Source organism: Protopterus annectens, chromosome 13.part0 (assembly GCF_019279795.1).
Source record: "Protopterus annectens isolate FY-2018-M chromosome 13.part0, PAN1.0, whole genome shotgun sequence".
Classification (NCBI taxonomy): Eukaryota; Metazoa; Chordata; order Ceratodontiformes; family Protopteridae; genus Protopterus; species Protopterus annectens.
This window is the reverse complement of record NC_056747.1, coordinates 946,482,845-946,498,609: the sequence shown is the minus strand read 5'-3', so window position 1 is coordinate 946,498,609 and position 15,765 is coordinate 946,482,845. Positions and strand designations below refer to the sequence as shown.

At 39.6% G+C, this 15,765-nt stretch overlaps 1 protein-coding gene across 1 annotated transcript in view; it reads right to left on the bottom strand.

Moving 5' to 3' along the window:
• LOC122787807 (serine/threonine-protein kinase 17A-like) overlaps positions 1–15,765 on the bottom strand; it is a 72,193-nt gene that overhangs the window by 26,043 nt on the left and 30,385 nt on the right. The gene's annotated exons all lie outside the window — the stretch shown is intronic.

The window sequence follows — 15,765 nt, the reverse complement described above, 5'->3', positions numbered from 1 at the left end:
GAGTGGGGTTACAGCTGCCATGTGCTTGGGCCCGTTTCTCTTAATGTACTGCATGCTATCAACATGAGCTTTATCACTGTGCCTTCTAGAGCTATTCACATTTGTAAGCATAGTTGTGTGCTTTTCTGTGAGCTCATATCTGACAAATCTCAATGGCCTTATTCAAAGTTCAATCACTATCACAAAGCAAACTCTCTCACAGCATCATCTTTTATGCCACACACGTCTGTCTTATCAACTTATCCCTTAAGTCACCAAATCTGTATGCTTTAGCTATATTTCTCAGGTCAGTTATATATGCTGCAAAAGTTTCACCAGGCTTTTGACCTTTCTGTAAAATAAGTGCCTTTCCATTGTAACATTTGTCTGGGAGTTACATTTCTCTAAATTTATGTTTTAAGCACTCTGGGCCCTCCTTTGACTTAGCTGGTACAGTAATAGGACTGTTTCCCCCCTCTCTCCAGTACAGACAGCAGGTGCATACACAAATGAGCGCTCCCTTTCTATAGCTTCTGACCCAGCTAAATTAAGCAGAATAAATGCCTTTGTACTACAATCATCTTTATCAGAAAATGCGGCCTGTATGAAAATGTACTCTTGCTCAAACACACACTAGTTCTCAGCAATATTACTGTCAAGCAGAAGTGCACTGGGTTTTTGATATCCATCTGCCATGGCCATAAAGTACACACAAATATACTGAAAATATGGCCCTTGTAATTATGTACAAATAAACAGTTCTATGAGCTTGTAACAACATTCAAATGCACAATAAATGCTTCAAAATACTATACTCTGCGAAACGTGCCCTGTTGTAATGGCTGTACCTTGCAAAATGGCTTTACTGTAACACTGCACAAACATACAAACATGCAAACACTTTATACACTTCTGATAACTTTGCTTAATACGAAAACACATATGCTTTGTGAAAATGCGGTAGTTTTCCCTTATTTTATTCATTTTATGCAACTTTATTTCAAACATTTTCCGTTTTAAACGCATATCTCTTTATGAGTGTATCACATTCTGTATGCCCCTTTTCATATTATGCAAAAAGAAATCGTGCTGAGCAAGATTTAATACCAGAAATTAATTTGACCGGTTTTATGAAGTATGCACATTTGAAGATGATCCACTCTTGTACATTCCACCAACAAAGTGCCTTAAAATAGTCTCAGCCACGCCGTTTGAGCTCATGCCCCTTCGGTATGCAGCTTCTGTCTTTATGCCCTTTAGATACGCCTCTTCTGACTCCATGTCCTTTTAAACAGGCCACTTCTGACACCATGTCACTTGCTCATCTCTAATACACAAAAGGAGGCTTGGGGTTTCTTTCAGATGCTTTAATACAAAAACACAGCATCTTTAAATACAAATGAACTAGTTAAACTGAGCTTACATACATACATGTTCACATCTCTACAGCCAACTACACAATGGCAGTCAGGCTCGCAAGTGTTCAGTATTTATACTCTAGTGCAAGCCCTTGAATAGCTTCTTAAAGGTATATACACACTCCTCATGGCTGCCACTGCCACCCAATAACCCAAGCAGCATACTCCTCATGGCTGCCACCCAATAACCCAAGCAGCATACTCCCCATGGCTGCCACTGCCACCCAATAACCCAAGCAGCATACTCCTCATGGCTGCCACTGCCACCCAATAACCCAAGCAGCATACTCCCCATGGCCGCCACTGCCAATACTTGAGTCTTCACATAACTGCAATCTTATTCACAAACAAATCAGCAAAACTACATCATTGGGCTGTCACTGGAAAAGCAACTATGCAAGTGACAGACCTGTAAAACCTCTCCATTGCCTCCCCATTACAGTTAGCTATACCATATATGGCTAAATTAACAGATGCAAGGCAAAGACAACTGATTACTACAGGGAAATGGGGGGAAAGGCAATATCCTGTGTATAACATTACAGGTTCACACACAGTCAAACTTATGATCATGCCTCAAGCAATAAAACAATGTACCAAGAGAACTGCACATTTAACATAACTAAAAAGCGTACTTTTGGAGGTTAAAACAAAGTAAAAAATCTAAAAAAACAAGTAAATTTGCTTATGTACAGGTGACTACACAGCATACAGTAAAGCATGAGAGAACAACATTAATGTAAAAATAAAAAAAATGACAATTATGGCAATTTCAAAGGAGAAAAAAATCCAGCAAGCACACTCTCCTCTACTTTTAAATCAGTCATTTGTCTATTCAACCACTTTTGTTCAATGTCACAAGGAGCTGGAGACTGAATTCGGAAAAGGCAGAAACCATCCCTGTAATGGATGCCAGTCCACTGCAAAATGCACCTGGGGTAATTTGAGCATTGCAAAATCACACATCCTCCACATGTGTTCTGGGAAGTGGTAAAGACATCCAGGAACTTCAGCTGAAAGCCCACATGGACATTTTTGAAGGGCTATGACTTTCAGCATTAGAACGTGTGTGTTTTCAATAGGCAGTCTCCGGGATCACCAGTGTCAGTGCCTTGACAGTTTTCTCATGTCATAAAATGTATTTATAGTATTCCCATGTCAAGAGCTGTAATAACTAATCCAGAGGAAAAAAACAGCTATATTCGTGTCAGATTGGAGACTGGTGCATATGCAATCAAGCTAAAGGCAGAAGCAGAGGTTTCCCCACAGCATGCACAATGTAGAGTTTAGACACACACTATATTTATATATTAAGAAACCTATAAAAAAGGACCAAAAATGAAAAGTCGGTGAGATACCTGAAAGTCATAACCATACTAAAACATCTGCAAAATATGAGACTACATTCCACAAACAACAAAAATGGTTTCACTAAAATCTACTTCCATTTGGAAATAATGCCAAGCTTTCAAACCCTTAAGATAAAAAAGCAGCAGGACTTCACATTCCAATGCAGCAGTAGGATTTAGGGCTAGGTTTGCTTCAAAAAGCATGTTCTTGCTTTCCTCTGGAATCACAAAGCCCCTTCTAAGCAGCTGGCTACAAGATTAGGAGGGTGGTTCCTACAGATCTAAATCTTGGAGGTCAAGGATTTACCTGGTCCTTCAGACAGCCCTCCTACTTAATGCATCACCAGGGCATTTTTAACCAAAGGAATTAGGATTATATCCTAGTATATTTTTTTTTTGCATTACCTGGTGCTTTATTCATAAGAAATAATCTAAGACAGTAACTCAAGCCAGACAAATGAGGTATTTTGCAGATATGATGTTTAAGAAGCCAACCCTGATGCAGCAGCAGACGAAGAGGTTTAAAGTGTCTATCTGATCCAAAAGTTTTATAGAAGCTGTGCCAGCAACACAATGCAAGCTGCACATACCAGCACATCTGGAGGGGAAGGCAACCTTCTATTCAGCTTTGCCTTTTCAACCACCATTTCAAACAAACCACCAAATCAAAATCAGTGTCAGCATCATGTAGCAAGCTTCACCCTCAGCTCATTGAGCAGTGAAGTCAGAAAATAATCAGACAGCTGAGTTAGAGACTTCATATCCTTCACAAAACCCATACTACTACTATTAACTAAGAGCAACATAAACTGTCCCTAATTTTGGGCCATTGCCTCCACATCATTTACAGTTTTGTCGAGATTTCTAGCTCTAAAAGGTTGAGAGGCATGTAGAGGGTACATTGCAGAAATAAGTCACACACCTTCACCTGAAGTCAACATAATAATTGCAAAGATCAAAGCCGCAACGACAATGCAAGGCATGACAGCTCACTGGGAAGAGCTGCTTACACACCAGAGATATAGGCCGCTAGCTGCCATGTTCCCCAGTCTAAATTACACACAAACTGTAGGTAATGCCAGAATATTTTAATGCACACAACAGTACATGAACTGCCATGTCATCTGTATGCAGCAATGCCTATTGTTCTCTATTAATGATACATCCTCCTGTGACAAGGTCACAAAGGTAATATTTGGACTACTGTTTTAGCACACCATGCCAACTCAGATGTTATCAGATATTGATACTAACAAATGGTGGCAGCCTGCTTTGTTCAGCTTGACCTTGAAATTAACCTTTTATTTTCTAACTCCTGAAACAACAAACTAAAATACAACCCTTCTTGATTAACCCTGTAATATCAAAAATACCCGATAAAATGCACTGCAGAACACACTGGAGAGATTTTAATAAAGCAGTCTGACACACAGCTAATAAATCTGGTTATCAAAATAAAACTCAGAAAGAAAACAGCCTATAAATCTACTTACCTACCATCACAGCAGGTATCAGACGGAAAGCATGGGGTTATAGTCACCTGAAGTTTTTTTTTTTTTTTTTTTCCTGGTCGTTTCAACAGGAGACTTAAATATATAACTTGCTTGGGCATTTTAAATGGGAAAAAAAATAAATAAATAAAAGCATTTACTGACTGAACAGCATCAATATACACAATTGCTTCTGCTGACAAGGTGAATCTGCATAACAGACAGCACATCTCCCTTCCCCAACTATAACTGTCTGCACTACAACTGGCCAAACGGCCATAGTTAATGTGCATCACATTAACATACACGTTCAGAATGCCCAGATTTTTGACTCTTATTTTTTGTTTGCTTATCATAAAATTTGTGGTATTCTGGCAAATCATTTAGGACTGAAGTCACTAAATGATAGATACTGGAGTTCGAGGCTTTACATTATTCAGAAAATGCATTTTAATGCAAAACCTGTTACACAAGTTACATTCTAAGCTGCTAAAAGCAATACTTAAAAATTTAAAATATGTGCCTATATTTGAGCCTTTGTCTCTCCCATTATTTTCTGGCTTTGTCCAGATTTCTTGGGTTAAACAGGTTTGACACTACAGCAGCAGTTAAACTATAGTCTTATCAAATTGGATAGTTTGACAACAAATTTGCACCAGCAGTCTTGCACTGCCTTACTCAGTTTGGGTGATTAGCAGCACTAAGTGCTTGTAATGGCTGACAGGAACTCAAATGTCTATTTAAAAAGGATGTACAGCTAGGCATCCTACTGTTCATGTGATCATTTGCCTAGCAAGTTTTCCCATGTTTCTAACAAAATGTGGTAAGCCAGACCAATTATAATGGCACAGTTTAAGTCAGAATGCAAAATGTATACTACCACACGAAGAAAGGAATGTAAACACATTCAGTATCAGCAAATGTAAACTGTGAAAAGGCTGCACAGTCCAACTGCTCAGGACACAACTGCATTTACAGTCTCTTCCCCTCCCAGTCTGCATACTGCATAAACACTGCAGAAGTAATTTAATCTCACCCAAAGTGCTCATAGATCAGGTGCAGAACCAACTTTCAGTTTAGTGTGCCATTCCTACATTCAGATTTTTTGTACAAAACATACAATGCCATTTGCATGGACGTATGTATGCTTAAGATAAACATGATGATTTTTTGTCAAAATGGCAGCTACCCGATGAAACAGGGAAGAGAAAGGCTCAGACTCTTCAGATACCCTATACAGAAACACTCCCTCAGCAACAAACTGGATTACTTTTTAACAAGGATTTTCAAGTAGATGACTGCAAATCATGAAACTTTGCACATGACCTGGCTTGTGGTTTAAAAAGTAACTTCTTATAGCCATTGTACGTGTTTTTCTAGGATATGCCGGGTAGCAAATACGGTCAGATGCTTACAGTTTCTGAAGAAATTCCAGAAACAATGACCCAATCCTTGTCCAACCTAATCTTTCCACTTATTAAAGATGTTCATTTTCCTGCATCCTACAAAGAGCCAACGTTCTGTTAAAGCAAGTGATGTACTTGGTGACACAGTGAGAGGTCAAATACTTTCTTAAAACGGTACTAGAAGGAAAATCTGAACTGACCTTAGAAGACAGGCATGTAACACCAGAAAAAAAATACATAAATGGCTGTAGCAGCCATATGGAATCGCATATCAGCCTGGCATGGTATAAATTCCTGGGTTACTGTGCAACTGTAAAGATCTTCCTACTGACTTAGCAGAAAAATGTGCCAAATTACTAAAAACATTGTCTAAGAAGTCCTCTGGAAACTAGACAAAAAACAGTGTCAGTTACCCTTAATATCCTTAAAACATATTGAATACTATGGTGCAATGCAATGTACAGCAAGTCAGTGACTGCAGCTGCTATCTCTTTCAACTTTTTCACATCTTTATATAATAAGAGAGACACACACAGGATCCACTTCACGAATCCAGGAACACAAAATAAGCCAAGAAAGAAATACTAACAGCTATGTACAGAAAGATGTTAATGCCATCATTAAAGATGTGAAAATATGCACACAGAAGTACCATAAGCTGGTACTGATGCTATACAGTCCTCAAGGGCTGAGCTTGGGGTCCGAAAGATGTTAATGCCAAAGTACCATAAGCTGGTACTGATGCTATACAGTCCTCAAGGGCTGAGCTTGGGGTCCGATTCAAAACAACTTACATGCATTAGTAAGGAGCACCTGCAGCCAAGGGCAAACCAAGAATGGATTAAAATTCAGAAAAAGGTGCATCATCACTCTTCAGAGATCATAAGCAACTGTACTTTCAGTCTACAAAAAGACAATCTGCAATCCTGAGCCAAAGTGGGCAGCTCTGTGGCAGAATACTGTATGCTTACCCACCAGTATACCAACCCATTTTAGTGTACTATTTTTGCACAGACAACAAGCTCCTGAAGCTGGTGCAGTTATCCCCGTGGAAATGGAACTAAATGTCATAGGATTCCTGTATAGCTTAGATGTTTTCTGACAAAACACACCATGTGCACAGCTCACCCTGGAACCACAGCTCAAGCTCGACATCAGTTCAAACAAATCTGCGGGAGGCAATGACTAACCAAGCAAATCACTGTGGCATACGGAACTGGCTTATTATTAATTTGAGGCTCTGTAAAAAAGCTCTCACCATTAGACCATGTTACAAAGCTCTGGCCCAGTTCTCAGTCTCTGCCACACTTTCTTTTTCCATGGGAGAAGGAAAAACATCAAGCTTACATTTGCAAACTCAAAAACCTCAGAATCTGTAAGCAGCCACAACCTTCCTTGTGTGTCTTTGGTATGGACATACTAAGAGCTATTACAATAAATACTTGTCACAGTAAAACCCAATTGTAGTAATGGGCACTGAACAATGATGATAATTTACTTGTCAGACAAAAATGACTAGATGAATAAAGGCAGACAAATATTACATAGGCCTGTGGCAACCAGACAAATATTACATATGCCTACGGCAACCAGGATTACGTTGATATCATACCCGGTGATCAGTTGTAAAGATATTACAATAGTAAACTAAAAGGAACAATGGAAGACCAACAATCTTAGAACGCACATAACAGCAACACAGCACTCCCATTCACCAATACAGTTTGTAAAGGGACTGAATCAGTGTTTTGCATCTGTTGGCATACCTGACATTTAAAATTACAGCAGAGAAATGACAAGCTTGTTCAATCCTGTTCTAGGTAAAACACATGGTGGGGGTCAACACTAAATGGAACCACATGGTTGATTCCTGGCATACGGCAATTGGACTGATGCAGGGCAGAAAGGAAAGTGCTGTCATTCTCTGTGCCTGCAGCTCCCAAAGGCACTCACATACTTAAAAGTTTTAAATCCATCAATTTTCTGCTAGTGGTGTTATCCTAACACAAGGAACTACTTGCACCTAATTACTAATCTGGCCACACAAATTAGTGACAGGCATCTGTTCCCCACAGTACACACAAGGAGCAAGATGGCATTTCTTGCAATATAAAAATAAATTCAAGATTCAGGGAGACCAAGAAAGCCAAACTCCAGTTCATATCCTCAACAATGTCTGCAGCACCAAAGCTAATCCATGGTTATCTGGGAATATGCCCAACATGGCCTCCCAGAAGCAGCAGTCCAGATGTTCACATACAATTGGCCTAGGTTTGTTTTGTTCCAGAATACACTTCTTCACTAAATTATTTTCACCCTATTGAGAAGGCAAACAGAATGAACTGCCATGACAGTGACTGAACAAGGAGATAAGCAGTGATGGTATGTCAAACAAGCATGGAGGACATCCTGCGTGTTGGCTTGTTTTTAAACAAAAAGTAAAGGCCTCTAAGCACACTATTTATTTCAATGCAACTCATGAGATTTTCTTTTATGGTTGAAGGACTTGTTCAACTAACAGCATATCAAGAAATGTGTGCTTCCCCAAACACAGGTACTTTTCTGCAAGTACTAGTAATTCAGTTGGATGCTAAAGACTTAGAATTACTGCCTTTATTCAGTAAAAGAGCATCCAGTTATACCCCACAAAGAGAGACACCCATGACAATTGTGTTGTGCACCCTCAGTGATTTACTGTTTGCATAGCACTGGAGAAGATCGTGCAACTCGCTTCCTCCCCTTCTCTTCAGTTACAGATGGAAGTGATTCATACGTTTCATCTTCCTTCGCCATCACTGCAGAGTAAGGGCAATTTAAGCAGTCTGGTAATAAAAAGGGGTTTGGTGTTGTATGAGCGCTCATTGGTAAGATCTCATCAAGGTCAGTGCATGTGGGACACATTGTGGTTTTCTCACAACATTAATATGCTCTGTACACATTTAGATGGACACCAAGATTCAGCAAACCATTACAAACACAAAGCTAATATTTTTGCATGGCATTAATGCTGATGATGTTGGTCTGCCATGTACAGCTCGATGTGGCATCACTTTCACTGAACCACTAGGGACTTCACCATTGGTCTCTCATGTAATCAGGTGCACATGCACATTAGTCCATGGTTCGCACATTTGTGAAGCTGTTGTGAATATTAATTTGAATATGCACCACACACTCGTGCAGATTTGCAGAGCTGTACTAGGACGCATGGAGGTGTGGATTTACTGCACAAAACCGCTGCTCATGAATGCCATTCTAAATCATCTTGTCTCTAGTGCTTCAGAAGCACTGTATGTTGTTTCAGAGACAATAGGTAGAGACTATGAGGAAGGTAAGGGAAAAGAACCACTAGCAGATTAAAAAAAAACACACACTGGAGTTGCTAACTTTAACCTCCAGGTGTTTCTCCAGTTACAACCTATTGATACAGCTAGGCATCTAATATAGCCTGTTCATTATCGGATTCAATTCCAAAACCATGCTACATACAAGCTCCAGAAAGAATTCATCTTAAAGTTTACATGATGGGCAAGAGAACTTCACTGACGTTTGAATTCTGTCAAGTGCTGCTAATGACTATTTATACAGTCAATTTTCAAAGTTGTGCTACTTGACTGTTGAAATACTTACAGAATCGAACTGCTTAGCCTCGCATTAAAGTTCACAAATGGACCAAAGCAGCAGACAGTACAAGTACCTCAAGTGGTTATAAAACATTACAAATTGACTGTGTCCATGTTGACATATAAAAATTCACCAAGACCTAGAATATAATGATCACTACAACTGCTGAACGCTCTGTTTTCATGTTGTTACAGATATTTCATGTTGCTACAGATATAGACATTTGAAATGCAAGGCTACGACTTGATTTTATCAAAGCTGCCAATGAATGGATTTGGCATAAAGGAGTTAAACCACCTTCAATAGAAGTAAACAGACAAACACATAAGGGATTGTGACCAGAATCTATAGACCCAAACTTTAATTTACCCCCTTTTTTGCAAGGGGGATGAATGCAGATAAGTAGTACAAGAAATAGAGCGAGTTAGAGCCAACAACTTTAAGAAATGCCTGGCACGGTTTGTACACGAGTTGTCAGACTTTGTAACCTTAGAAATGTATACATCTGAGCTGCAGAAACAGTTCCAACACCTAAAAATAAGCCATTCATGATGCAGGCTGATATGAACCCCTTTGTGAAATCAAAATCAATGTACAAAAAGATACTTAATTGACTGTATCACAACAAAATACTACTTCAAGCACCATATGAAGCACAACTATTACAGCAAAATGATGCAAGTCGATAATTACAGTTACAACGGAATCACTACCAAAAACACGTGCGCAGAAAATGTGGGGTTCCAAAGTGGGAAAGATTTCTAAAGCACTTCAAAAAATGACAAGCATAGTCGCTCCAGTGGCATAGAGGGATAAAGCCCCGACTACTGACATGTATGATTAGCGTCGCAGGCGGCTAACAACCAGTGAGGGACTTGGGGGGGGGGGGGTATTTTGGCATTTCCACATGACGATCCCTGGTGGAGGGGGGGGGGTATTTTGGCATTTCCACATGACGATCCCTGGTGGAGGCTAGGGATGCAGAGGTGGCATGGTCAGCAGGAGGTAGTGGCTCTTGGCTAAGCTGCCATGGAGGCAGGGCAATACACTGAATCCCACATTGCTCACCCTGAGAGATGGGTGGCTGGGAGAAAAACAAAAAACATGCTTGATGCATAAAATAACTAAGTTGGGATGTATAAATGACCAATCAGCTTCCTTAACAGGTATTTTTATTTTTGCTCATATTAAAAAATATTTTTTTATTATCTAAATTTAATTTGTGAAGTTACTTGAATAGCTTTTACCTTTTTGCTTCTCTCCCTAAGGTTTACAATATGTGTCCTTCTTAGCAGCAAGGATCATTGGATTTAACACTTCTAGGGTTAAATGCTTATTTTACATGGTGATAGGTCATCTGTTTTTGGCTTCTTAAGTGTTGTGTACTACATGGGAAAGGTTAATCTGAGAGTTGTGCATGTCCACGTCTTTTAGTCCTGCCTTGGTATAACAAAGAAAAATAGGCATCTTGCCCCAAGTGTAATTTTGCACAGGAAAAAATATTTTTTTTGTTTTTGTATACAAATGTAACAGTTAACAGGGTGTGTTGCAGGAAGTAGTGCTCTGAAATGTAAACTTGCAGCCTACATTAGTAAAATAACAGATTGAGTTGGGTTGAGAAAAATCTTTGCTTGGATGCAAGGCTCATCTGTGGCTAACATCAGACCAGAATGTGCAGCTGCGAATCGTAAAACTAGAATTGTTTAACAGAGCCAGCTTTTCAGTCATAGACAGATGGGCGTGACTCCCAAAAGGGCAGATGCCCGATTTACATCTGTAGGTCGGAGTGCACTCCAAGAATCCTGGTGTATTGTTTTGTATGCTTGCACACAGTACAGGGTCTAACAAGTGTACAAAGCAGCATTAACTGCTCCATGTATCTACAGAATTTCTCATCAATATAAAAGCATGAGCTATGTGGGTGCAAAATGAATGCTTCACATACCTGGCCATACAGAAGCTCCTGCTGAGGGTTACTCTTCTTAACACAAAGTCTAGGTCAGTTGCTGGGGGGAGGCAATAACTATCTCACTAAGGGACAGCTGTGTTAACTAAAGGCAAGTGCAAGGGCAAATAGAAGCAGAGGGAATTGAACCCTGGCTCACAAAACCTTATTAAACAGGAACTACTTTGGCAACTTAAAGTTAATGAAAAACACAAACTACACCTGTATTTGTTTACAATCAAAATACTACTGCTTAAAAATTCACCCATATTTTCAGTCTGTCCTAAGGGTCCATTTTTTCAGAAATGGCCCAAGAACTTTGATTTGGTTAAATGAGCTACTCAGTCATACAAAATACACGGGTAGGTTATGGAAATCTTATGTGGGTCAATAAGAGCTCAACCTACAACTCTGGCTTCACTCAAAGTTACACTGCTAGTAACAGCCACTTCACCATCACCATACCATGGTATATTAATTTTAACAGAAGAGCAAAAAAAAAAAAAAAAAAGTTACATTGGAGGAAATCATGAAGTGTCTCACTGCATGCCAGATTTTATCACAGCCCATACAGCACTTCCCCTTCACTAATTTTATCTGTGACACCTGCTGGTTGCCATGGAACTAATCACAATTCAGAACACCGGATAAGAAAGTTGTGATGCACATAATTATGAACATAAGTTGGCTAGTTCCTAACTAGGTCTCCCTAGAACTTTCAGTACATTTTTGAATTGCACTGAAAAACACTAACTTCTGCCTTGCCAAAAGCACAGAAACTGGAAAAAGCGAGCAGTGATGCATGGGAAAACCAGCCATTAGTTTTCCATCCTAGATAAACTAAGCAAATTACTAGACGAGTCAAGGACTGAAGGGCTTTCATTAAAATATGCACAGAAGTTGGTCAAGGCTATTTTAAAATCAGAGTATGGCCTATGATTAAAGTTGGATTACCCTTCAGCAACCATGAGAACTGTGGTAAGGAAAGTTTCCACAGTAAAGCAAAAACTGTTCAGAACCTGCAATGAGCAACAGATGGTGTAGTTTGCCTTCCTTTATGTGTTGCAAAGCCTCAAAGTTATTTCTATAAAAATGTTATTCTGGTGTAAAATACTGCAAGACTCGAACACAGAATACATTTCTATGACTAGAAGCCTCTATTGGTGCCATTAAAAAAAGTTATTGCAAAGCAATGAGGGTCACAGCAGAAAGGGGTTAAACAGTCCCATGAAACAGGTGGCATATGCAGTCACTCCAGTCACCCACGAAGCAGTGCAAGATGTATCAGGGGACGTGAACTGTTGTGGTTAAGAAACGCACACGCAGCACGTTACTGGATAACGTGGAGAGAGAGAGAGAGAGAGAGAGAGACACAGAGACAAGTCCCATGAAACAGGTGGCATATGCAGTCACTCCAGTCACCCACGAAGCAGTGCAAGATGTATCAGGGGGCGTGAACTGTTATGGTTAAGAAACGCACACGCAGCACGTTACTGGATAACGTGGAGAGAGAGAGAGAGACAGAGAGAATGCATGTAGCAGAGCCTAATCCCCGCCTTACCCATCCTCATTACTGGAACAAAGGAATGTAGTGAAGCAGACACCTGCACTATGAAGACAATGTAGGATGACTATTTTGAAGCCTGGCAAGGTAAGCACATACTTCTCCTTCTAAGTGGCACAGCTACCTCAACTAATGCATTCATCCAAGACCCCCTCCTCCTCCCATACGATGGATACCTTCATAGCCCCCCCCCCAAAGAGTGGGTTACTGCATGCACTACCACCACCCCTTTTCTTGTTACACAATACGAGCTTGGGCACACTGGGGTCTTTCAGCAAGACAGACTACCACAGCATAGCAGCAGCATGAGGCAGGGCAATAACCAATTGCACTAATGCTTTTCTCTTGGCTTCCAGCACAGAGAGAAACATTAAGCATCCACATTGTGATCCGAACATGTTGCCCTTTAACCGATTCTGCATTTTGTTCCAATATTAACATTATCAGAGTTTACTTTTACACAGATTCATCATGCTGTTCACAAAGAAAATTTAAAGACAGAAAAGAAAGCTACAAAGTGTAAAAAGCTTGTGTTATATCTGAGCTAATTAAACACTGCAAGCTGATTTTTTTTTTGGTATTTTGTTTAAAGCTCTCTCACAGATGCGGATGTGGTAAAGTTAAGTGTGCTGTTCTGATGCTCATCATGCCCTCAACGCGTTATGTAAATGTGCATACTGCAAGTGAAAGACCACAAGCTTCTCACACACGAAAGACGACCTGACTGCAAGCAGACTTTTTAACAGTCTTCCAGAGTTCTATAGAGACATCATTACCAGTTTTTTTTTTTTTTTTTTAATCACTTCAAATATCTTATTTATGAAACTGACTTCTGTTAATTTCTGCACTTGTTTTCTTGTCAAGTCTAAGATGGCCTGAAGACAGTGCTCTACCTCAGTTAACAGAGAAATAAAATTTCTGTAGACCACAAAACTGATCCTGTCTGGCACGGGGGTAATAAAATGTACCCCACCACCATTTCTGCTACACATTGTAACATCATCTGATACCATTCTGAACAATGGCAATGTTCTTCTAGACAAGAGGTTAACAAAAACACAGGAGATTATGGAGATATCATCTAAGTGAGAAGTCAACTAGTTTAATCAAAGTGAATGAAAGTATATTTATCATTAACAAGGCAAGTCTACCAAGTGAGAAATCTTTGGTCAAGTTATGTAGATTGCTGAATATGCATGACTTGTCAGAAAGCTTGGGAAATCACACACTGGACTGATAGTTCCAACACTTATTTTGGTTATCATCTGTGGAGCCTTCCAACACTTGTTTTGGTTATCATCTGTGGAGCCTTTGGTTCTGTCAAAGGGAATCCGATAAGCCTTGTCACCATTATAATTTGAGAGGTAGATGCTGCAGGATGGATGTGGAATATAAAGTGTTTAGATGTAGATGCAGAGTGTATGGCATCAAAAAAGGGAAGGGTGGGGAAATGCTGACTGATATAGTCTCAACTCTGAAAACTGTAAACCTTTCCAGTACAAAAATGTATGCATGACTTCATTGAAGCACTACAAAAAACTCCCTGTAAAGAATTTTAGCAGGTTCATTTTGCAACATTTATTTTTATTTAATCTTTACTCTCCAGTTAGTCCCACTAAGTTAGTAGCCTTTTTTCAGACAAATCTCAAGATGGTATTTATAGATGCCATGGGATTCTTCTACAGCCACCCAAGCTACCACCAACTCAAGTAGATGGGATCTAGGTTTAACATATCATTTGAAGGATGCAATGAGGAGTGCAGCACCTCCCTTAGCCTGCACAGCAGTGTCAGCAATCCATCTAACTGGTGTGGGTATAGAACCCACAGTCTTCTACATCAAGGTTTAACATCTCATTTGAAGGATGCAATGAGGAGTGCAGCACCTCCCTTAGCCTGCACAGCAGTGTCAGCAATCCATCTAACTGGTGTGGGTATAGAACCCACAGTCTTCTACATCAAACACAAATGCACTATTTGTTGCACCACAGACACTACACTTAGCATTTTAACTCCTAACATGCATGGTGCATATAATCTGCAGAACAGACAAAAAACTGCAATTAAAATCCAGGCCACACAGAAGCATTCTAAATATGCCCAAAACTCCAGTACCAAATGTAAAGTTCAAATGAACAGAACTTGGGTTATCTTTAGAGCAGATCCTAAATAGATATTTAGGCTTTATTTTTATGAGTAAGGAGGGAACAAATACTAAACATGGACCATGGAAAGCTCTTTAGAATTAAGTGCAGTAACAGCACAGTTTTTATTAAAATTTGCCCTCACAGGGCCTTCAAAGAAAGTTTCACGCTTTTAGGATTACAAATGCTAGGCATGTCAGTGCAAGAATATGATGCAAATGATCACATCAGTAGAAGTGGGATCACATCAGAAGCAGTCATATGCCGGCCTATCTAGAGGTCCCCATTCAGCATTTAAACCAGAGCTACACCATACTGGTTGCCTGCTCTTCAGTCATTCTGAATCTTAAACAGATTATTTTCATGCTGACATTTCATGTTCATTTTTCGCAGTCTCCTCTGCAGAGTCTCATCACCATATTTGGCATTTGTATTTGAATATTCTGCTGATGGCAGTCTTGTTCTGTATCAGCAGGATGTGGCAAAACACAAACTTCAGACACTGATGAACTATTTGTTCAGTGAAGAAACCTAAAGAAATCTAATAGCAACTGGTTTGGTTTCCCATAAATGTAGTCTAAAGGTAGCAATATGGCCTACTTTAACACACTGTCATTTAAAGCAGGGCCTGGTCCCTATCCATTACCATCTGTTAGAGAACACAGCTTACATTACTTGCAAGGAAGATGGAGGACATTACTATAATGCAGAAGGTAAAATTTAAATGAACAGAAGAAATTTTCCTTCAAGCTGATTAAAAATTTCTGTAAATGCAAAACAAAATGCACTAAACCACAATATTAAGCAGCCGTAGTGTTTTCAGAAGAAAAATTACCATGTACTATTG